Source organism: Ambystoma mexicanum, chromosome 9, assembly GCF_040938575.1.
Source record: "Ambystoma mexicanum isolate Mex_15411 chromosome 9, UKY_AmexF1_1, whole genome shotgun sequence".
NCBI lineage: Eukaryota > Metazoa > Chordata > Amphibia > Caudata > Ambystomatidae > Ambystoma > Ambystoma mexicanum.
The window spans coordinates 256065941-256090863 of NC_090931.1; the positions used below are offsets into that span (position 1 = coordinate 256065941).

Sequence of the window (24923 nt, forward strand, 5' to 3'; positions counted from 1 at the left end):
GGAACAGGGAAACTGTAATGAGCCCCATGTCTTTTTATTCATTTAGCAATGTTTTATAATGTTACATGTCCCAAAGTGAGGTTGCTTAACATCTCCCGAAATAACACAGTAAAATAGCATCTTTCAGGATAAATGCATAAATAGAAACCTTTATCCTTGCAAATGTTCTCTGACATATCCAGACACATGCTCCATACGCATAGCAGTATATTTTACTAAGGACACATGGTGCTGTGTTTGCCTTATGAGGATATACATTGGTGTTGTCAGGTGAAATGACACAGATTGATAGGTGATTGTACCTGGTTCCACCCTATGAGGATTTCAGGGGCACAGAGCCCTTGGTCCAACTTTGGGAGTTGTGGAAGAAATGAGTGCAGCATGCAAAATTAATTGAAAATCTAATGAAGTTCTTTTAACAGGTGAGACAGATGCGCGAGATAAGCACTCGCCCATGATATCCGCATTCACAGGATAGAAACCCAACAGGGCCAAATTAGTGCTTTATTCGTCAGAGGCAGATACAAATTGAAAGCTAATACATTAGGTCATAATAACACCTTTGATAACAGGGCATCGATGAGCTATATAAAAAGTGATATATATATATATATATATATATATATATATATATATATATATATATATTACATGGCCACAGTAGTGGCCATGTAGTTATGGTTAAGTTGCTGTTTCCATAGGAAGAGAACTTTTTTGGGTGGCTTATAACTTCGCTCTCCCAGGACGGAGCCTCACCAAACTTTGCAAAAAAAGTATTTGGGTCACTCTGAACTTTTTTGCAAAGTTTGGTGAGGATTCGTCCAGGGGGGGCAAAGTTATAGGGGTCGTCCCAAAACTTTTTTTTTCCCATAGACTGAATGGGAAAAAAATGTTGCTCGCGCCTACAGCTCAAACCGCTGGACGGATTTCCACCAAATTTGGACCAGGAGCAGCAGCTTGGTCCCGAAAGCGTGCTTTTGCAAATTTGGTGAAAATCCGTCCAGTAGTTTTTTTTAAAATGACCAAAAAGTAGGTAAAAAAAAATTAGTGATATCTGTGTTCGGTTCGCAGACACACTTCCCTGTTCGCTCCGCGGACAGTGTCCTGAGTTGCCAATCTTCTTGCGTGATGTTCGCGGACATGCAACGTGTTTGCTGATTGGACGGCGTGGAGCGTGAAGCGCGTCAGATTTTTCGGTAGCGCCCGCCATCTTGGATTCGCGGACGTCCGTGAACAGCGCGGTGAAACTTTGTTCAAAATGTGTATTTTGTAGAGTGTGTTGGTGTGTAGGAGTGTTTGGGGAGGGTGGGAGTGTATGATATAGGATGAAAGTTGTGTTTTTTATGTGTTAAACGTTCTTTTTGTGTTTGATTTGTTTGCGGACATCACGGGTGTTCTGAAATGTTCTAAATAAACTGACTGGGGGGTGTTCTAAGGACTCAATATGTGTCCGTTTTGTTCGCAAGCAAAGTGAAACTGTTCTAAGAACACTTGCGGTGTCTGGGGAGTGTTCGTAGGGGGTGTCCTGAGGACGCTGTCCGTATTGTTTTCTGTCAAGGTGAATGTGTTCTAAGAACACCCGCGGTGTCCTGAAATGTTCGCAAATAAACAAAATGGGGGTGTTCTGAAGACGTTTTTGAGAACACTCCCGGTGTCCTGAAATGTTCGTAGGGGGTGTCCTGAGGACGCTGTCCGTATTGTTCTCTGTCAAGTTGAATGTGTTCTAAGAACACCCGCGGTGTCCTGAAATGTTCGCAAATAAACAAAATGGGGGTGTTCTGAAGACACTTCTAAGAACACTTGCGGTGTCCGGGGAGTGTTCGTAGGGGGTGTCCTGAGGACGCTGTCCGTATTGTTCTCTGTCAAGTTGAATGTGTTCTAAGAACACCAGCGGTGTCCTGAAATGTTCGCAAATAAACAAAATGGGGGTGTTCTGAAGACGTTTTTGAGAACACTCCCGGTGTCCTGAAATGTTCGTAGGGGGTGTCCTGAGGACGCTGTTCATATTGTTCTCTGTCAAGTTGAATGTGTTCTAAGAACACCCGCGTTGTCCTGAAATGTTCGCAAATAAACAAAATGGGGGTGTTCTGAAGACGTTTTTGAGAACACTCTCGGTGTCCTGAAATGTTCGTAGGGGGTGTCCTGAGGACGCTGTCCGTATTGTTCTCTGTCAAGTTGAATGAGTTCTAAGAACACCCGCGGTGTCCTGAAATGTTCGCAAATAAACAAAATGGGGGTGTTCTGAAGACGCTTCTAAGAACACTCGCGGTGTCCAGGGAGTGTTCGTAGGGGGTGTCCTGAGGACGCTGTCCGTATTGTTCTCTGTCAAGTTGAATGTGTCCTAAGAACACTCGCGGTGTCCTGAAATGTTCGCAAATAAACAAAATGGGGGTGTTCTGAAGACGCTTCTAAGAACACTCGCGGTGTCCGGGGAGTGTTCGTAGGGGGTGTCCTGAGGACGCTGTCCGTATTGTTCTCTGTCAAGTTGAATGTGTCCTAAGAACACTCGCGGTGTCCTGAAATGTTCGCAAATAAACAAGATGGTGGTGTTCTGAAGACGCTTCTACGAACACTCGCGGTGTCCGGGGAGTGTTCGTAGGGGGTGTCCTGAGGACGCTGTCCGTATTGTTCTCTGTCAAGTTGAATGTGTCCTAAGAACACTCGCGGTGTCCTGAAATGTTCGCAAATAAACAAAATGGGGGTGTTCTGAAGACGCTTCTAAGAACACTCGCGGTGTCCGGGGAGTGTTCGTAGGGGGTGTCCTGAGGACGCTGTCCGTATTGTTCTCTGTCAAGTTGAATGTGTCCTAAGAACACTCGCGGTGTCCTGAAATGTTCGCAAATAAACAAGATGGTGGTGTTCTGAAGACGCTTCTAAGAACACTCGCGGTGTCCGGGGAGTGTTCGTAGGCGGTGTCCTGAAATGTTCGCAAATAAACAAAATGGGGGTGTTCTGAAGACGTTTTTGAGAACACTCTCGGTGTCCTGAAATGTTCGTAGGGGGTGTCCTGAGGACGCTGTCCGTATTGTTCTCTGTCAAGTTGAATGTGTTCTAAGAACACCCGCGGTGTCCTGAAATGTTCGCAAATAAACAAAATGGGGGTGTTCTGAAGACACTTCTAAGAACACTTGCGGTGTCCGGGGAGTGTTCGTAGGGGGTGTCCTGAGGACGCTGTCCGTATTGTTCTCTGTCAAGTTGAATGTGTTCTAAGAACACCAGCGGTGTCCTGAAATGTTCGCAAATAAACAAAATGGGGGTGTTCTGAAGACGTTTTTGAGAACACTCCCGGTGTCCTGAAATGTTCGTAGGGGGTGTCCTGAGGACGCTGTCCGTATTGTTCTCTGTCAAGTTGAATGTGTTCTAAGAACACCAGCGGTGTCCTGAAATGTTCGCAAATAAACAAAATGGGGGTGTTCTGAAGACGTTTTTGAGAACACTCCCGGTGTCCTGAAATGTTCGTAGGGGGTGTCCTGAGGACGCTGTCCGTATTGTTCTCTGTCAAGTTGAATGTGTTCTAAGAACACCCGCGGTGTCCTGAAATGTTCGCAAATAAACAAAACGGGGGTGTTCTGAAGACGTTTTTGAGAACACTCTCGGTGTCCTGAAATGTTCGTAGGGGGTGTCCTGAGGACGCTGTCCGTATTGTTCTCTGTCAAGTTGAATGTGTTCTACGAACACCCGCGGTGTCCTGAAATGTTCGCAAATAAACAAAATGGGGGTGTTCTGAAGACGCTTCTAAGAACACTCGCGGTGTCCGGGGAGTGTTCGTAGGGGGTGTCCTGAGGACACTGTCCGTATTGTTCTCTGTCAAGTTGAATGTGTCCTAAGAAAACTCGCGGTGTCCTGAAATGTTCGCAAATAAACAAAATGGGGGTGTTCTGAAGACGCTTCTAAGAACACTCGCGGTGTCCGGGGAGTGTTCGTAGGGGGTGTCCTGAGGACGCTGTCCGTATTGTTCTCTGTCAAGTTGAATGTGTCCTAAGAACACTCGCGGTGTCCTGAAATGTTCGCAAATAAACAAGATGGTGGTGTTCTGAAGACGCTTCTAAGAACACTTGCGGTGTCCGGGGAGTGTTCGTAGGCGGTGTCCTGAAATGTTCGCAAATAAACAAAATGGGGGTGTTCTGAAGACGTTTTTGAGAACACTCTCGGTGTCCTGAAATGTTCGTAGGGGGTGTCCTGAGGACGCTGTCCGTATTGTTCTCTGTCAAGTTGAATGTGTTCTAAGAACACCCGCGGTGTCCTGAAATGTTCGCAAATAAACAAAATGGGGGTGTTCTGAAGACGTTTTTGAGAACACTCTCGGTGTCCTGAAATGTTCATAGGGGGTGTCCTGAGGACGCTGTCCGTATTGTTCTCTGTCAAGTTGAATGTGTTCTAAGAACACCCGCGGTGTCCTGAAATGTTCGCAAATAAACAAAATGGGGGTGTTCTGAAGACGCTTCTAAGAACACTCGCGGTGTCCGGGGAGTGTTCGTAGGGGGTGTCCTGAGGACGCTGTCCGTATTGTTCTCTGTCAAGTTGAATGTGTCCTAAGAACACTCGCGGTGTCCTGAAATGTTCGCAAATAAACAAAATGGGGGTGTTCTGAAGACGCTTCTAAGAACACTCGTGGTGTCCGGGGAGTGTTCGTAGGGGGTGTCCTGAGGACGCTGTCCGTATTGTTCTCTGTCAAGTTGAATGTGTCCTAAGAACACTCGCGGTGTCCTGAAATGTTCGCAAATAAGCAAGATGGTGGTGTTCTGAAGACGCTTCTAAGAACACTCGCGGTGTCCGGGGAGTGTTCGTAGGCGGTGTCCTGAAATGTTCGCAAATAAACAAAATGGGGGTGTTCTGAAGACGTTTTTGAGAACACTCTCGGTGTCCTGAAATGTTCGTAGGGGGTGTCCTGAGGACGCTGTCCGTATTGTTCTCTGTCAAGTTGAATGTGTTCTAAGAACACCCGCGGTGTCCTGAAATGTTCGCAAATAAACAAGATGGTGGTGTTCTGAAGAAGCTTCTAAGAACACTCCCGGTGTCCTGGAATGTTCGTAGGGGGTGTCCTGAGGACGCTGTCCGTATTGTTCTCTGTCAAGTTGAATGTGTCCTAAGAACACTTGCGGTGTCCTGAAATGTTTGCAAATAAACAAGATGGTGGTGTTCTGAAGATGCTTCTAAGAACACTCGCGGTGTCCGGGGAGTGTTCGTAGGGGGTGTTCTGAGGACGCTGTCCGTATTGTTCTCTGTCAAGTTGAATGTGTTCTAAGAACACCCGCGGTGTCCTGAAATGTTCGCGAATAAACAAAATGGGGGTGTTCTGAAGACGTTTTTGAGAACACTCCCGGTGTCCTGGAATGTTCGTAGGGGGTGTCCTTAGGACGCTGTCCGTATTGTTCGTTGTTAAGTTGAAAGTGTTCTAAGGACTATCGCGTTGTTCTGAAATGTTCGTAGGGGGTGTCCTGAAAACGGTGCCCGTATTGTTCGCTGGCAAGTTCAAAGTGTTCTAAGAACACTCACATTGTTCGCGGACATTAAAAGTTTCCCATAGATCATAGTTGAAATGTTTGACTCTATGGATGTGATATGCTGCGGTGGTTGTTGCCAGGGCATAGAGTCTTGGGTGCATGGCCATTTGTCCATGCACCCAAGACTCTATGCCCTGGCAACAACCACCGCAGCATATCACATTCATATTTGCTTATAACTTTGGGTGAAAAACAAATGTATAAGGAACAAAGGTATTAGATACTATGGATGCGATATGCTGCTCTGGTTGTCCTTATTATTGTATACTTACTGTTTGGTCTAGTAATGGGAGTCCATATTTTTCTTCTTCATTTCTGTGATAAAAGAAAATAGCACGTTAGTATTAGTATTTTGTAATGACTTATTACATTGTATAAGCAATATACTTTTATTTTTTTTCGACCCTCATATTTAGTAGAGTACAAATCAGAGTACTGTGCAATTTCCTCAGTTTCTGTATTTGTTGCTAAAATCATTGGGTCTGTGGGAGAAAAAAAAAATCCATGTTGGATTAAAAAAAAAACTTTCTGTTATGCTACAGTTTATTTGTTTGTTTGTTTTCAATGTTCACTTTTTGTTTCTGGCTAATGCTTTATACTTTGCTTTGTTGTATTTTTTTGGAGCAGTAACAGATTCTTCATTTGTTTTGATATTATAAAATTTTGGAGCAGTTAGATACCAATTGGCGTATTCTAACTGTCTATTTTTTAATATATTTTAGTGGTTTTGATTTATCTATTTGGATAGTGTTAAATTTTGGGACAGTTAGATACCAATTGGCGTATTCTAACTGTGTATTTTTTGGCCTAATTTAGTGGTATTCATTTATCTGATTAGTTGTTGTAGGATCTTTGAGCTGTTAGATAGCTTTTGGAGTATTCTAACAGTTTATATTATTTTAACACAAATTTATAATTTTGGGACAGTTAGATACCAATTGGCGTATTCTAACTGTGTATTTTTTGGTCTAATTTAGTGGTATTCATTTATCTGATTAGTTGTTGTAGAATCTTTGAGCAGTTAGATAGCTTTTGGAGTATTCTAACAGTTTATATTTTTTTAACACACATTTACTTAACGGTTTAAATACAGTTTATTTATCAAATTTTGGTTTTAAGAACATCATATAAGTGTTTGTAAGATTTGCTGGTAATCTCTACTTTAGAGTAATGGTACTATCATTACATTCAAACCATCCACATTTCTTTTTTATATATGCCGTGTAGTGCCCTGAATTGGTTGTGGCTCCTGCGTGGTAGATTATACCTATTGTTGTGAAGGTTTTCTTACCAAGTGATATTTGACTATGTGTGAATCCAGTCAGCTTGCAGTTGTTTTTGGTACCATCTGCATTGTAACGTAGAAGCATTAGTATTACGTATTTACTATGTGATTGTATTACTAACGTGGAGCGATTATCTGAATTGCAGGTAGAGCATAATCTACCATGGTTTGCATTTTGTACAAGTTGCTGAAATGGAATGGATTCACAATTTGGTATTGAGATATATATATGAAGCGTTCATTGGGAATTTCTTCTTGTGTCACATTGTTGCACAGAGTGCATGTATGTTTCCACATGTATGAAATCTGGAATATTTCATTTATAGGTATGTTTTTGTTTTCCAGTACTAATAGTAAGTACATTAGAAATTCTTGTGGATCTTCCTGTGAGTTTATAGTGAATTTCACCATTCCAGCACAGTATTCCAATTGTCGTCTTATTCCAAAAACACTATATGTGTTGTCAGGATTGTCTGCTGCATTTCTGTGAAGTACTAACATTTGCAAACACAAAGGGTCTGTACTGTGTAAGTAAATGTTGTCAACAATTGGTGGTAATTGGTGGTAATTGAAATAGAATATTCATTGCTTTGGAGGATTTGCAGTGACGTCCTGTTGCATTTCTGTTTGATTTCGTTTTCTTTTACAACATTTTAGTTTTTGTGGAACAGAATATGTGTTTAGATGGGGAGTGTATAGTGAGCGAAGTCTATTATATTCGAAAAAATGCAAGGAATATCAGCGTTTACTTTACTTGCATCAAAGTTGATTAGAAATAGACTGTCAAGTGTACATAAGCGTGATAGTGCTACGTAGCTCATGCCTTCTTTAAAGACTGTGTTACCAATGTCTATCATTGCTTTGTCTAGGGTAAGACCTTTATGAATCGTGACTGCTTATGCAAGAGTTAGAGAAAATTGTTCTCTGCGTACATACATATCTTTGAAGAGAAGGAATCTAGCTGTTGAGCGTCCTATCCGTTTTACTTCTGAAAGTTTGTCAAAGAGTATATTGACAAACTGAATTCTGTTGTCACGTGGGTATGTTTGAAAGCCAACAACTGTACCCAGTGCTCCATTAACTAGTCCTTGGTCCACGTCAAGGTTACGTTAAACATTACTCTGCAATTTAAGGATAATTTTAACATCTTTTCTAAGCCTGCTGTGATGAGATTGATTTTTCTAAATTATTTAGTCTTTTTGTGGCTTGGTCACACATGGGTAGTGTCATACCATGTACATCTAGTTTGTCTGTGGCGCTAATTTCCATTATTGGTTGCATTTCTTTACTTAACATTATTTCATTGAATTTAAGACAGCTTGCAAGAGTTGGCATTAAGGCCATACAATTGACATTTTTGTGGGCTAATTGTTCCATAACATCTGTAGCACATGCATTATCGCCATAAAGTGCATTAATGTGCCGGGTTTTCAATGTTGCTTCTGCTTCTTTAGAAAGTATACCAACTCTCAAACTTTTTAAAATGTTGGCATAAGTTAGATCTGCAGATTGGCGCATGTTTTCTGTTAATTCTCTGTATTGGAAATGTTGCCAAAGGTTGACATTTCCAATGCTGCCAACAGTTTTACGGCAGAGTTTGTGCCCTAATGTTTTAAAAATAGGTTCACCTCTTACTGGTGTTAATTGAAGCAGATCTCCAAAAACAATAATGTGTTTTCCTGCAAAGAGCTCTTCATAGTCTGTTTTGAGTACTTCTTGTAATCTGAGGTGAATCAAAGCTAACATCAGGTTGGAGACCATGCTCACTTCATCTATTAGTAGCATTTTCATTTGTTTCAATACTCTGCGTAATTCCATTGCAGCTTCTGCAGAAAGTTTGTAATAGTCTAATTTGTTCTGGTGTTCTACTGGTAATAGTAGTAATCGGTGTAATGTAACACCACCTATGTTGTAGGCAGCTAAACCTGTGGGGGCAGTGACAACAGCTGACAGTTTGTTGTTTGTCAATTGTTGAAGGAACTTACTAATGATTTTGATTAGGAATGTTTTGCCAGAACCAGCTTCACCACTGACGTACAGTAGTATAGGTTTATAATTATGGCAGGAACATTCTTTATTTTCATGTTTTACACCATGTGCAATTTGTTTTGTTACTTCTTGAAAAATGCTACTTTGCTCATTGTTTAGTTTTGATTTAGTATAGTTAAGTCTTCCTTATCTTCATAAAGACACATGGTGTTTTCTACTTCTATCATAGCTAATTCTGCCTCATTTTTATTAGTGGTTCTCCCAGTGGTTCTTGGCTTCCTGTTACAGAAGGTTGACTACTGTCAGGAGTATCCTTATCTAGTTGGGCTTGGAGTTCTTCTTCATGTTGCTGTTCATTGTGCAACATTGTTTTGTACTGTGTAAAGTTTACATCAGTTATAGTGCTTTCATTTGCTTTGAAAGCATCCTCATATGAGTCATAGTTATCTAGTAATTGTTCTTCTTTTCTCCATGGTTTGAAGAGTTGTAGCAGGGACATGTAATATACTTCTTTATGTTGAGGAGTCTTCAATGACAATTTGATATGATTAATTAAATTTGGTTTAGTGAGTTTAACTAAGCTGCCTTCACAGTCTGTCACTCTATATTTACCTTTTTTTTCATCAGATTTCATATTATTTTTGTATGTGTAGTTTAGGGCTATTTGGTATAGACACATGTTTTCCAAAGTATTACTTCTGTTTGGGTAGTATGTGTCCAATAAATTTTTTTTTAAAATGTCTTGGCTGTTGGGATCATGTTTGGCTATTGTTTCTATATCTTCATATGATTTTAGAACTCTTTTTCTAGATTTAGCTGGACCAAGACTTAGCCATACTATATTTTCAGATTTACCATACAATGAAGTACCAGTTAAACGATCAGCTGCTTCATAAGATCCACATTCTCTATGGGTGAGCATTTTTATGCCCAAGCTGTATAATTTCTGAGATACTGTTTTATCTGATGACAGGTCATTCCAGAGGTCTTGGAGCTCTGTATTTTCTGCTTTAGTTAAGTATGCTGTGACATATCGTGCAACTGCAGTAGAATTGTCTGCAATGTACTGCACATCTATGTTTGCATTCCATAAGTGGGCAATGATTGCATTATAATCATTGATATATTTTTCTTCTTCTTTTCTTTTTATGTAATATGTATTTTTAGGTGACTTACCTTTAACACTATGTCTAACTGAAGACATGAGGTTGTTTACTTGACCTGTATTTGTAACTGGTCTAGCGAAACCAAATCGGCATTTGGTGTAGTATTTGCCTTTGTTTTTGTATTTGCAACGACAATATTTTCCACATTTGTGTCTTTGAAATTGTAAAATTTGTGCATGAAGATCACTATTTGTGGCTTCTGATGGAATTTCACAAGTGACATATTTTTCAATAAACTGTAAAACAGTGGCATCACTGTCTTGACCAAATTTAGGAGCAACTTTAATCCATAAAAGCATGTGGATATGTGGTGCTCCTCTGGCTTGGTATTCTTTTCTCCAAAAGAAGTGTTGCACTTCTCCAAGGGGAGGAACAGTTTTATTACAAATAAAATGTAGCATAGCATTGAAGCGATGGTGAAAATATCTTGAAACATTAACAGGATCCAAAGAACAAAGTTCTCCAGGTGTTAGAATATCTATGTTTGTTTTGTTTTTATTTGATATGCGTAGGAAATCATGTAAATCTTCCCATGCATATTCAGCACAACTTAATGTAACAAACCAAGTGGGTGGGCCAAGGTTTCTGATCATACAACGTACATCTCCATGACGTCGAAACCAGTTCTCTTAACTACCACGCATATTTGCTAATAGATTTGTAATATTTGATTGTAAAACCTCATCCTTTTGTTGCACTTTCTCTAATAATTGTGTAGCTGTCATATTTTGAAAGTGTGATCCTGATTTTAATATGTGTGCAACTCTGTAACATAAAGTTGCTAGTTCACTTTCAAAGAGTAGGTGGAATATGTATTCCACATTTTGTCTAAATCTGGGATCTTCAGAATACATCCGTAATGAGCGGTATTCTGAAGCTGATATTTGAAAAGGTCTATCATCATACCTTCCTCCTTTGCCAGTAGGAAAGAGTAGAGGAAAAGCATGTGCTTCTATACTTTTTTCCCATATACTGATTGGCGATCCTTTTGTTTGACGCATTTGGTAAGTTTCCAGTACATCTTGTACGGTGTCATTACAGTGCAAAGGATGAATTGTATACGGTCTAAAGTATTTGATATTGTAGCAGGATCTAGTAGCTCAAATTGACCAGCTGCTTGTGTTTCTTGAATTATTTCAGTTGTATCTTTCAAGTTTTCTTCAATATTGATTTCTTTGTAATATTCATTATTCTCTTTAAGATATTGGAAGGCTTGTCTAACTTTATATAAATCTACCAGCTGTTGCCATATTTTTTTGTCTTTTGTAGGTACTCCATTTACTAATATAATTAAAGATTGCTGCATTGGACGTTGCACTCCTACAGTATGCACATTCTCTTTTAGATTTAATGGTAAATAAACTACTTTTCCACCAATGCCTTTTACCAATTCAGAGGGAGGTAATTTTGCTGTTTTTGGTTGAAGGCGTATTATTGCTTGAAATGGGTGTACTGTTTGAATTATGATGCTCTCATATAAATTAAATTGTTGTAGAGGTTTTGGTACTGGGTATAATTCCAAATTATTTGTGATAGAACTTGAAGGAGTTTGGTTGTTGTCAAGTTTTGTAGTGCAATAACTGCAAAGTATTAAGGGCTCAGTTATTTCATATTTGTTTTCTGCTACAAGGTAGAGAGCTAATTCAAACCATTTAGAATCTTCATTGTCTTCTATTTTGTATGATAGGTCCACAGTTTTTGTGTTACTTTTATAAAAAATTCTACGGCAACATACACATACATGGTTTGGCACTTCAGCTGATGTACTTTTAAATTTTAGTATTTCTTTTTTGTATGTGTTTAGCAAAAGGTTGCCATGTGTAGAATTGTTGCTTAATTGGTTTAAAGCTATTTCATTCTGTAAATGGCTTTCACTTCCAAAATATTTTTCCTAGATATAGTGAATTTCTTCAAGTAGGTCTTTTGCTGTACCATGTAGAAGGATGTTATTTAACTTTGCTAGTGCTAAAGCAGGACTTTTAGCATAGTACAGTTTATAGACTAGATTTCTTATAGTTGAATGATGTGTTGATATCCTTTTGATATCATGGAAAGTGGTTTTACAAATAGGTCCTGTAATGCAGGCCAATGAATGTCCTTGTAGTCCTGTGTACTTGCGCACTGGACAGGTATCTATATTTTGCAGTAATTTAATTTTGATTTTGTCTTTGCTTTTTACATATTTATTGAGGAATTGGCGTAAAGAGTTGAAACATTGTTTGGGAATGTTACACATTGACGTGCATGGCCATTTGTACACTAGACGTTCTGATTCAGTTGAATGGAGGGGTAATTCTAAGTTTTCAGGGCATAATTTTGTAAGGAGTACTTCTTGTTCCATTATGGTATTATTCACTTTTTCATAACCTCGACCACTGCTATTTATGGCAATTGTATTTGTTTGCTTTTGTTTGTACGCTTCTTCATTAAAATATGGTTCTGTGCTCGTAGTGTGATTCCATTCACCTCCGCAGATACTTAAGAAGTTCTTTCTGTTGGCATTTCGCTTATTGAGAAGTCTTTTTTGTAATTTAGTTATTAGTTTTGTTAGTGGTTTCATTTTGTTTAACAGTAAAATAAATACATTTCTTTTGAGAAGAATTGCACTGTCCATCAATGCTTCTAAGATTAATTTCCTACGATAGGTTTTAAGCTTTGAACCTGATTTTCTCTCCTGTTTTTATAAGATTTTGAAGGACTTTGTGACGGTATATTTTGGCTAAAATACTTTTCCTGGTATGCTTACTTTGCACTATATTAAAATTTGAAGAAGTAGTTTTATCTGTACTGATAGCTGATTTTCTGTTAATTGTTTTTTGGTTTGTTTTACATTTTGATAGAGGAAGCGAAGTTGTTGTACTTTAAACTTCTTGTGTTTCACTAAATGATTGTATTAGCTGCTTTGTTTCAACTTTTTTACAAATTCTGCTAGAGATGGATGCTTATGTTGGACACCTTTATTTTCATTTGCTCTACTTTTGCGTTGCTTTCTATGGACTTGACTTTTGGTAGGCATTCTTTAAGGTCTGTTGAAAAAAATAAAGAAGATATGGGTTGGGGTGTTCTGGAATGTATGTGTGCTGTGTGCATGAGTGTTTGAGTAAGATGATAAAGATTTATGTAATGATGTGTGATTGTGCATTGGGAACTAAAACTAGTAGGGATAGGTATTCTTGAATTTATGTGTTACTAAACTGGGGTTCAGATGACAAAAAAAGTAAGCTAGTGCTGTGGAAAAGTACAAATAGTAAATCTAATGTATACAATTAAAACAGTTGTTTGTTCTATAATATGAAAATTGTAGTGGTTCAGTTGGGTAATTTGTGTGTCCAAAAATAGAAATTTGTGGGCCATTCTGGCTGTAAATCGCTGTTTAAGACATGGACATTTCTGGTCAAAATGGTACAAAATCTCTATTTTTAGAAACCAAAATATCTCGTATTAATGTTATAGTATATTTGATTAATAATACAAATATTATGGTGATATTTTACTTACTTTTTTAAAAAAATTAACAGGTAACCTCTTAGTTTTTCTTTCTTCTTCGAAATTGGCTGCTTCTTTTCAGGAAACTGGTCTTCACTGCAATTGTAAAAGCTTCAATTTAGTAACTTTGTATATAGCACTGTTTTTAATTTAGATTGATTTTTTAATTAAAATCCTCAGTGCCTTCTGTAAAACCATTAAACTAATTTATTTACATAAGATACATTGCATCAGTTCAGTACATATGATATGTTCTTAATGAACAAATTGTATTGAATGACTAACTGTAGCAAAAATAAAATATCTTTACTACGTCTTGTGAAATTTATAATATATTAGTGAATACCACTATTTCTGTAAGTAAACTGTTCTAGGTAATAGCGCCTCAATGTCATGTCTAATTTAAAGTAATTAAGTAAATAAATAAATAAAAACAAAAAATATGAAATTGTATAAGTATTTTTATAAAGGTTTAAACATAGATTGTGTTTGCATGCAATTTTGTTTGAATATATGTAGTCTATATATTTCATTTAAAAAATGTTAGTTTAACATGATTTGAGTGTGTGTGTATAAAGAAAGTAAATAGTATAAAGGTTTATAAGTGATAGTTGATTTTAGGAAATTGAAAAAAGTACAGTAAATTCATTTTACAGATTTTACAAGGTAAAAGTCTGTTTGAAAATGTGTTCATCTCCTATACAGAAAATATGCATACCTGAAGTTTGTGTTCATGCATATGGATATGCATGGAGCTGCAAGTAGAAATATTGAAGACTTGTACAGTATTTCTGGTAGATGGTGCTTGCCAATGATATGACACTTGTACTCAGAGAGATTCAGAGTACATTTGCAGTGCTGATCTATGATGATGCAGTTAGATGTAGAGGTCTTGAATGTGATTGGTGCATGGTCATGTGATTTTTGAGGTACATCCAATAAGGGAATGGCAGAGAGAGTGTAGTGGAAATGGTAGAAGTCATGCAAATGAGAATAAGCACTGAAAGGGATTGGTTAGGAAAGTTTGGTGGGTGTGTTATGCCAGGAGAGATTTTCTCAGATACTGTTTTTGCTGAGAGAACAAAAGATAGCTATGGCTGTGTGTTTCAGAAAACAGATTGTTTGGATTGTACGAGATTCGTGGATACATTGGTTGAAGGTGCATGCAGAAAGCTGTGGAGTAGCTGCAGATCTTGGATTCCCACATGTGGAAGTACATTGGCATGGAGTACGTGGAATGAAGTGGTTGGACTTGCTACCTCTCTGTGCTACTTTGGAGACAGAGCAACATCCAGACATAATTGTAATTCATTGTGGAGGAAACAGTTTAGGACATGTGACTCGAATGTTTTTGCAATTTGCTATGAAAGAAGGACTTAGGAAGGTTATCGACATGTTTCCTAATTCTCAAGTGATATTTTCACGGATTGCGCAGAGACAAATGTGGCTTCGTTCTTCTTCATTTGGTCCACAAATGGAAAAAGCAAGGCGCAATGTTAATAAGGCTGTTTGTGCCTTTCTAAGAGATTTTGGCATGTCTTCTTTTCACAATGAAAATATTATGTTTTGTAGTACATACATTTTTCGCAGAGATGGAGTCCATCTTACTTATGCTGGCAATCAGATTTTTCTGAGAAATGTACAAAATGCATTGCGACCTTTTTTGGAATTACAACAACGATTTTGAAGTAGATGTTAAGCATTTACAATTTTTGACTTACAAACACCACACATATAGGCGCTATATATATATATATATATAAATAAACTATCATATCATATATCATATCATATATCATATCATATATCACCCAAAGGCTCTTTTCAGATCCACCACTTCTTTCCAGAGAAAATTACAATGTTTGTGATGGAGTAGCAACCCAATTTTTTTAATGTTCGCAAACTGTCCGCGGACTTCTAAAAAATACAAAGAGCCCTGCTTCATTTATTTTCACTTCTATTTTTTAACTGGGAAAGGCGGCTCTGAAAAGAGCCTTATTTTTTTTCGATTTTTGTAATTTTGTATTTTTTTTGGTTTTTCAAACACGACACACTAGGAGAGGAGGGTAAAGGAGGGTAAAGGGGGGACACCAACCACAGGGATAAGAAAGGGCGAGCTGAGAGAGGAAGATGTAGAGTGGGTTTTATTTGGGTAGTGAGCAGGTCTTCTCGTGCTCTGAGACGATAGTCTCAAAAGCACTCCGAAGTCGCTCCCCCCTGCAGAGTACTGTGTCACAGTACATACATACAACTGTGACCCTCGAAACGTAAGGGTCATCAGCATTCTGTATGGTCTGTGAGGCAGCTTGAGGAAGACGCTGTCCCACAGAGGTGGTCCTTGTGGTGACAGGATCAGAAACAGAGGATGAAGTAGAGGAAATCAACCTGCTACGTTCTTCTCAAGGTACAACCCTGCGAATAGCCCCAGAGTGAAATGACCTCAGGTGTCGCTTCATAGTAGTGGTCCCAAAGCTGTACTTACCATGCTTCCCGCGACTGAGTATCATTTTGCACTGATTGCAGGTAACACGGTTCGCAAGAGCCTTAGGAACATTACCATGAATGGTAAATAACCGCCACACCCAAGACTCACGCCTAGTGCGGGTAGTAGGGTTTTCCTCTACCTCATTCTCATCATCCTCTTCTTCCTCCTCCGCATCCTCACTCCTGTTCCCCTCTTCAGGCCCTTGGGGAGGTGGTGGTGGAGGAGGGGGTGGGGGTGGTGCTGAAGCAGGTGCAGCACCAAGTGGCAGTTCAGCAGCCAAGGATGCCATCTCGATGATGGTGTAGTCTGCAGGTGGCAGCAAAAATCATTGTGTTCTGAAGAATAGCCAGAAACACAATGGGAATAAGCTCTTGGGCGTGGTCTTTTATAGGGGTGCTTGTGCGCGGTTCGCGGACATGCGCACTGTCCGCGGACAGATCGAACACAAAAAAAGGATCGGAAAGTTTCAAAAGGTATATAAAAACTCAAGATTGCTATGTGGGACTTGTGCCATGGTGAGATTTTATTGAAAAATATTATGGATTAACTGAAAATGTACTTTTAAATTGTTCGGGGACACGAACAGTGTCCGCATTTCAGGACACACGATGAGCGTGGGCGCGGTCATATGATCCGTTTGCGAACTAGTCCGCGAAGGAAGCGCCTGTCCGTAGGACACCAAGTGCACAGAGATTGATTAGCGCATGCGCATTGATGTCCTACAGACACTGTTCGGGTTCTGAAGTAATTAAAAGTGCGTCACACGTGAAACGAACATTTCAGGACACCGCGTGTGTTCTTAGAACAGTTTAAACTTGGTAGCGAACAGTAAGGACAGATATAGTGTTCTTCAGGACACATGTAATTTAGTTTATGTACGAACATTTCAGGACACCAATTGTGTTCTTAGAATAGTTTCAATTGGGTAGCGAACACTACGAACAAGTATAGTGTTCTTCAGGACACCTCCATTTTCGTTTACGTACGAACATTTCAGAACACCAATAGCGTTCTTAGAACAGTTTGAACTTGCTAGCGAACAGTACCGGACAGGTATAGTGTTCTTTAGGACACTTTAATTTTTGTTTGTTTACGAACAAATCAGGACACCTCGTGTGTTCTTAGTACAGTTTCATGTTGCTAGCGAACACTACGAACAGTTGTACTGTCCGCGGACACTTTTATTGTTTTTTTAAAAAAAAAACACAAACTATTCACAATACAATATAAAAATGAAACTTTATTTAACATATATTAATAATTTATGACAGAGAAGATGAGGCAGAAACAGAAACAAAAACAGGAGAATTTAGGGTTTCAACATGATTGGTATTAGGTGAAGAAGGGATGGAAATCTCATCAAAACGTTTTGGATTATGGAGAGGGTTTGGGGATAATTGACTGGGATATGGTGAGGAGGGACAAGTACATGTGGGGCAATGGTACAAGGTTTTTGGTTTGAAATGATTTCTACAAAAGTTTTTAAATTATCAATGACATTTGTGATGTCATCTTTGATGTCGTGGGTGTTAGTCTTAGCAGTGCGCGGTGGTGGCGCGAGTTATGGTTGCTTAGCTTACCATAACTGGCGAATTTCAAGGGTTTTTCGGTTTTACTTGGAACCATAACGTCCCTTTAACAAAGTTTTTTCACTGAATTTCATAGGTTTTTAGTAGCGCAACTTAACCATAACGTCCCTTTAACAAAGTTTTTTCACTGAATATATATATATATATCTATATATTATGAACCATGTAATCCTTGGGTGAACCTCCGCCAGAAGCTGTTATGATGTGTAGGTGCAGTCATTGGCTGCTCAGACTTTCATTATCACACCATTGCTTAGGAAAGGCACTTGGTTTGTGTGCCAGATTGAACACATTCTCAGCTGGTCAAGTTATACCGGACACAAAGTGTGCAAATGTTTCGCTGCTGCATACTTAAGTTCTTGAAAGCACATACTGTGGCTCTGACCTAAATACTTTGAATGATAGTGCCTTAATCCAGGGAAGGGGAGTGATTGGCTCAGCGCTGGGAAGTAATTGCAAATCTCTCCATTTATTTATTTTGTATTAAACATGTTTTTACAGAAAACACTGTTTTTTCATGTACCCAAAAAAGTGTGCCATACTGTTATTTATAATTTTGATAGAAACCACATTTTGTTCTATAAGAGAGTGCAATGCTGTACCCTTGTGAATTGGTGAGCAGTTAAACTCACACAGAAGGAAAAGCCTGAAATATTGTATATTGATTATTACACATTCTACCTTTTTATTTCGTTTTGGCTGAAAGTTCTGAAAGTCTACTGTGGCCAAAATATTCTTGTGGCCTTTTGCATTTGTGTAAGGATAAAGCAATAGTGATATTGCTGTTTCCATTCTCTAGAGCATTCATCCAAAAAGGTGTTTGCCTGTCTTTTACCTGGCAGCATTCAGGCACACCCTGATAGTATGAATGCTCCTGTCGCTCATCTTCAACCCATCAGCCCTACTTGTTCCTACCTGCTTTCCTTTGCACAGTACAAACAAACACAAATCAGCATAAACTGCTGTCCAAGTGGGGAGGCAACAGCTTTAAATAGGTTTGCCAGATTGGGTTATTTTACCTGTGCATTTGGGATACAGAAAGCTGCATTATGCAGGCAAAAACAAGCTTGGATGCAGGTTGCTGATTTTTTGTGAACTCCTTTGGGCTTCTTTATGCCTTGGAGAAAATGTTTCTAATTGCTCTGGTTGGGGAGTAAAGGACAAGGCATCCAATGGATGTGGTGGTTCAGGTCGGTCCAGTGTGAAGACGAGTTCAGCGGTAACTCGCCGGTGCTACCGGCAGGTTGCTGCTGAACTCATAACACTGTTCCGCCGTGTGACATCCCAGTGTGACCGGGACATTACAAGCCCCAGCGGCCCGCAATGTCCGGTGGAGGACTCCACGGGAATGGGGACACAGAAGCACCAGCACCGTTGCTAACGGTTCCAGTGCTTCTGTGAAAACCATCCCTGTAAGGACCGCTGCCCCCGGCAGGTCACAGCATCCGGAAGCAATGGCCCCTGCAGGCATACTTGTAGTCTGGCGGTCGGGAAAGGGTGCGGTATGCTACTACCGGCAGGTAGATGGAGAGAGGGCACTAGTTACCCAATCAAACTAGGCCATTTAAAGTTAAACTGGTTGGCTTTTGCTGATGACCTGGTCTTTTTTTGCCAATACCCCAATCGGGATACAAAGAAAGCTAACCGGTTTTTCCGTTATGCCAAAGATAATAACCTCCTGGTGAAAGGCAACATGTTGAAAATTGTCATTTTGTCAACAAAAACTAGACCTAAAATCATGCATATAAACAGCTATGCAAATGTACACTCCTCTCCTTAATTTGGTTCTACTTGACTAAAGTGGAACTGTCCCTTCTATAAAGTCTGGATATGACAACTGTACACTTGAGCGCTGTCCTTAGACATGAGTTGGTGTTGATTTGACTTCAATCCAGGGTCCACTGGAGACAACTTTCAAACTATGCCAAAATGATGACCCCTCCGGCCAACTCCCTACATATATACTTGGGGAAAATCTTGACATCAAAGTCCCTGGCCTCGAAGAATGCCTTCAAGGACAATATGACAAAGATTCTTAATACCATTCAAACCTCTGAAGACAAACTCAGTCTAAAACCAGCTAAGATCAAGAAAAGAATTGCTCACTATGGACTGGTGTAACGCAATAGACCCTTTAGACTACTACAGTACATATAAGGAATATGCCAAACTTTACAGGAAAAGAGAGGACTTACCTAAATATGTTTATCTGTTTCCCTGCAAACAAATACGCAATATACACATGTGTTTCCGCTTAAATCGACTCCCAACATTAGAATGTATAGGCATTTGAAAAACAGAAGCGGTTTGTCCACTTCATTGCAGATTATGGGATTGCTTGTCTACTCTGTTCTTTCTTGTCGCAAACGTACTAACATTAGAAGCCAATACTTTAGACCTTTTGTACCAGATGAAACCTATGATCTGGGGGAACTGTTCAGGGCACATCTAATGTGGGGTTACAGCTTTACATTGATAATAGCCCCACATGGATTCCATGTGGAAGGCTTTCGGACACTTGGTGAAGTACTGTATCATTCTTGGTCATGTATGTCAGTGGTTGCACACTAGTGACTAACTAATTAACTGAAAATAATCAAGATTTAAAAGAGGGCTCTGTGACCCACTTCTTGTCTCTTGCATGTCTTCTTCTTTCTTTGTTTCGTTGTTTCTCTAAATTGTGCTGTATTTAGTTGGTCGACAAACATTCAAAATGTTACATGTTTTAGTATTCATATTTTTGTATTATTATACTGTGCAAATATTTTCCAATTACTAATATTTATGATGTTTTCTTTGAATTCATTGTTTTATTTTGATTCGAATTGTAACTTATAAACAATTTGTGAAAGGTTTATCTTAATAAAACCAAGACACAAATAAAGTTGAAAAAAGAAGGCATTATATTTATTTATTTTAAGGTTTTTGTGGGGTGCTGCTACTTAGCAAATATATGTGTTTAGGGAGTGGTACAATGTATCAGTCTATTGAAAATGACTATAGGATAGTCCTCAATAATGAAAGAAACAGAGCTTCTGTGAAATAAATACATTGATGTATGGTGGGCAAGACAATAGTCCCTTCCATAGTGTGAGTTAAGATGGATGCCGGAAGAAAGATTTAAGTAACCAAATATGCAGAATGTGAGCAATAAAACAAGGAAGGCAAGTGAGAAATTTACAGATTTCAGGTCAGATAAAACGGAGATGTATTGTAACTATTATTACTGGCTGCATTAGTAAAATTCGGAAATCTGAAGATCATAAATATAATTGTTCAAAAACATTACAGCCAATGGCAAAAGTATCAAGGGCTGGCACTTATAAATGGATAAGTATTGAACAATTTCTTCCCCTGCTCCGATGACTGCAGGGGAGAAAAAATAAGCAATGATCTCTCAAGGACAACAGTAGACACAGCGATATCAGTAAATGGGTATGGGGACAGGATAAAAAGCTTCAGTTCCACGTGTAATAAACATCATTAGAAATAAGCAGTACAGATAAAAGGCGTCCAGGGAGAGACTAGAACTACTGAAAAGGAGCAGTTATCAACCAATTAACACTGACTCAAAGTAGTGCATTTTGAGATAAATCACTAAAAAGAGTTCCTATCAATCTTCTGGGGGGAATGGTTGGGCGGTAGGTTATAATCCCAGGAAGAGTTAGGAGTCAAGCATCCAAATCCCCAATTAATTACTGATATCCAGATTTTGATGAGGCTTGAGCACTTGCAGTGAAGCGCATTTCGTTGTTTGCATTATTTATTTGGGTGTGATTTTGTTTGGCCAAGTTAACCTTACACAACAATATACAAAAACACAAAAAAAACATGTCAAATTGATCAAATTCATGTTAATAAACCCACATGTCTAAATCTATTTCATATAGAAAATAAAATTCATACTACACCTTATTAAGCTAACTAAAATCACCAAAAGGAGATAACCTTTAATATTTTTCTAGAAGATTGGCTGCTGCTTCAGTGTTGTCATCTATGCCTCTTGAAGAATCTTTAACACTGCAATGGTGACTAATTGACTAATGTTTTCTTTGTTTTTTTTTAATTTTAATTTAAAAAAAAAATGTTTTAGTGTAGTTCAAATAAGTTTATTCAAAACCGGTTTTATGCTACCAAAGCTGAAGCGGTTGAGGATTCATATCCAGTTTGGGGAATCACTCTCCTGGTCTTATAATAGCGAGCCAGCCTGTGAATTCTGCTCACGATCAGAATGAGACGGAATTTAGCATCTTTATCCTTGCGGTTTCTCTCAAGATGTATGCAAACAGCAACAGCCTTCTCGATCAAGTGATACAAATCTTCAAGAAGGCCTGGGGCAAGACCTTTGGATTTAAGTATTCTCAGGATTTTGTTGCGAGTAACAAAGCGAACCTGAGCAACACCATGGGAATCCCTTAGAATTAGACCTATTTGAGATGGAGTCAGGCCTTTTTTGACAGCTTGAAAATCTGTTCTTTGACATCATCGGATGTAAGTTTTAACCAAGTTGGCACACTTCGTGTGTATGGAAGCGCTGACTGGGACAGGCCCTTTCCGGGAGCATGAATGCCACCCATGATGGCGGCGGGAGGACAAGAGAGACCACAGAAACTTCCCCGGATGAACACTCACTCATGTTTCATCTCCACTAGAGATTCATGCAAAACGAATGTTCAATATTTAGTGCTTCGGAATTGTGTATAAAAATGCCCCAAATACAAAGTTCTAACCATTGTCAGTGCTGTACAATATAATACAATAGGTTCTCTATTCTGTACCACTGTCTGATTCCTACATAAGGTGCAACCTAGATTCTTCTCCCCAAACTGAGACCTGTGGGGAGAAGGTTCACCCTGTATCGTAAAAACTGCATGGCCCAATACGAATTTGGGAATTTGTTTAGGTATTTTGGAATACTTCCCAAAAGCTTGTCCAAAGGAGACACACTATAATACAATTTGAACTGTCTCATTCTTGTCATTGTGGCCGGCCAGTCCGTTCTTAGCAGAGCCTTCCTGACTTAATTCGGGTACTTCTCCAAGTCAGATGTTGTTAATTCCACATTGGCCAAAATACTCTCTGCTCTACTCCTAAATCCTTGAGATCGCCAGGTTGTAGAACGCTCGCCAAATCTTCATACAGTGAATCTTTTTTCGTGGGCACCAAGAACTTTCAATACAGTGACACAATTCTCTGATGTACTATGCAGTTCAATGAGGTAAATCCTAATTCAAACCTCAATGAGACCATTGGTATGCATTCCAGCAGCCCTAGCGCCCGCTTCCATTCTCTGGATTCAATCCTGTCAAATGAGAGTGAGCGCAGTTTATCGCTGATCTCTACACCATATAAAAGTCTTGGGCTAACCTTCCTTTTTATAAAAGAGCAAAAGAGGTTGAATGGAGAATCTACAATATTTACATCTGATTTTCCGCATCTGTGCCCCCGCTTGAGCAGCCTTCCTCAATAACCATTTCAACATGGCTTGGCTATTGTCCTCCACCTCCAAACGGAATCCCATGTAGGTCAAGGATGCTGACGCTATCAACTCCCTCTCTGCCATGTGCCATCTGAAACCCATTTTTCTTTTCCTATTGTGGGTGAATCTTATATTATTTTTTTTTACATTAATGCATAGTTAATTCTGCCTGGAGTATTCCCATATGGAATCAAGTTGTTTTTGCAAGCCCACCTGGGTCCTATCCATCAGGATGACATCATCCACGTAGGTCAAATATGGTGCTGTCAAACTCAGAAGTCTCGGTGGGGTGAACAGGGCTCTCGTCGGGGACTCCCCAAGTCAAACAAATATAGGTTGAAAAGGCAGAAGGCCAACACACACACCTAGTGCAGACTCCTATATGCCAAAAAGGCCTCCATCAGTTCCCCCTGCCCATTCACAGATATTCTGATCATGGAGATATATCAGAATCCTAATAAGTGACCTGGGATCTGCCATTCCCTTAACTTAAGCCATAATAAATTCTGATAATAACGCAGTCAAATGCCTGTGTATATTTGATGGCGGCGATGTATAAGGGCTATTGCCCGGTCTGGGAGCCTCTTCTCTCAACCATCCCACCACTAGTCCCCCAATGTCAGTGCCCATCCCTTTTCGAAATCCCATCTGAAACTTTCACAGGCGCCCCGTTTCTGCAGCCCACTTCTTCAATTCCTGTAGGACCAACCCAGCAAATATCTTACATTCACTTTCTATCAGCGAAATGGGACGGTATCCTCTGGGCTTAGCCTATCCCCCTTCTTATATATTGGCACAATGATAGCCATGTGCCAAGAGGTTGGTGTCTTTTGTTCGCTCAACACAGCTTTAAATAGCATATATAAGACACTTGCTCATAGCCCAGGGACCAATTTCAAGAGTACTCTAGAATAAGATGTTTTCTTAATCAAGGACTCCTTCGGATATATTTAGTCCCCACTCATGATCTATCAGTGGGCTTACTATTGGGTGATCCAATTGCTTATAGACTTTCCCAAAATGTTTGACCCATTCACCCTCTGCTACGGGATTACTCTGATGGTCTCCCTGTGTTTTTTGTATAGAATTTATCAGATCCCAGACATTACTAGAATCGTTTTTTTGGATTATTTCTAGCATCGTTCATGCTTCATTCTGGGCCATAATCGCTTCATAGCTCTTCAACCAATTCTTGAATCTTTGTTTCAATTGTTTAATATTGGCCAAATATGTTTGCTCATTCTCATTACTTCCTTTCAAATGGCAAATTTCTTGTATAATTACTTTCTTTTAATTTTGAATGGCTAAATGAAATGTGTGGGACCCCCTATGTTCCCCATTATTATTTCTCCTTGAACTACTCTTAAAGTTATCAAGAAATGCATCAAAGATGCAAGGGGTCATGTAACCTGCCCTTTGGCTTGCTGAGGAATTTTGGAGAAAATGCTGCAATCAATCGTTGTAGCCATTCAAATTTAATTTTATATTGTGAAATTCTATTGCCCACTGGATTGACTATTAATCCACTCGTCCCCGAGACGATGATCTTGGGTGTTTAGTTTTTCATTTTAACTGACAATTGCAGATGGTCACTCGCATCACTCTCCTCTATGTTCATCTGTTCACATAAATTAAATATAGAAGATGATGCTGCAATATAATCCAAATGGGCTAAGTTCTCACCGGCTCTCTAAGTTGGTCTTGGGGGGAATATCTGCTTCTATAGAGCTATTTAGTATTTCTAGATTCCAACTAGAGAATAGCTCAAACCAAGCTTTGCCTTTGGCACATGATTTCACATTAGCATCTACTCCTCCTTTTCTCTAGCCACCAAGCAATCTGCATTGAAAATGCCGGCTATTAAAATATGGCAACCCTCCTGTACACAAAGAAATATTTCACAAATGTCCCCACATTTTTCACAAAAGGTGCACACATCT

General features: G+C 39.3%; 1 protein-coding gene and 1 pseudogene across 1 annotated transcript in view; both read right to left on the reverse strand.

Annotated features, from left to right (window-relative positions):
* The window catches only part of DNMT3L (DNA methyltransferase 3 like), a 441537-nt gene that overhangs the window by 379428 nt on the left and 37186 nt on the right, over positions 1-24923 (reverse strand). The window lies entirely within an intron of this gene.
* Positions 21592-22102, reverse strand: LOC138489627 (small ribosomal subunit protein uS15-like; annotated as a pseudogene).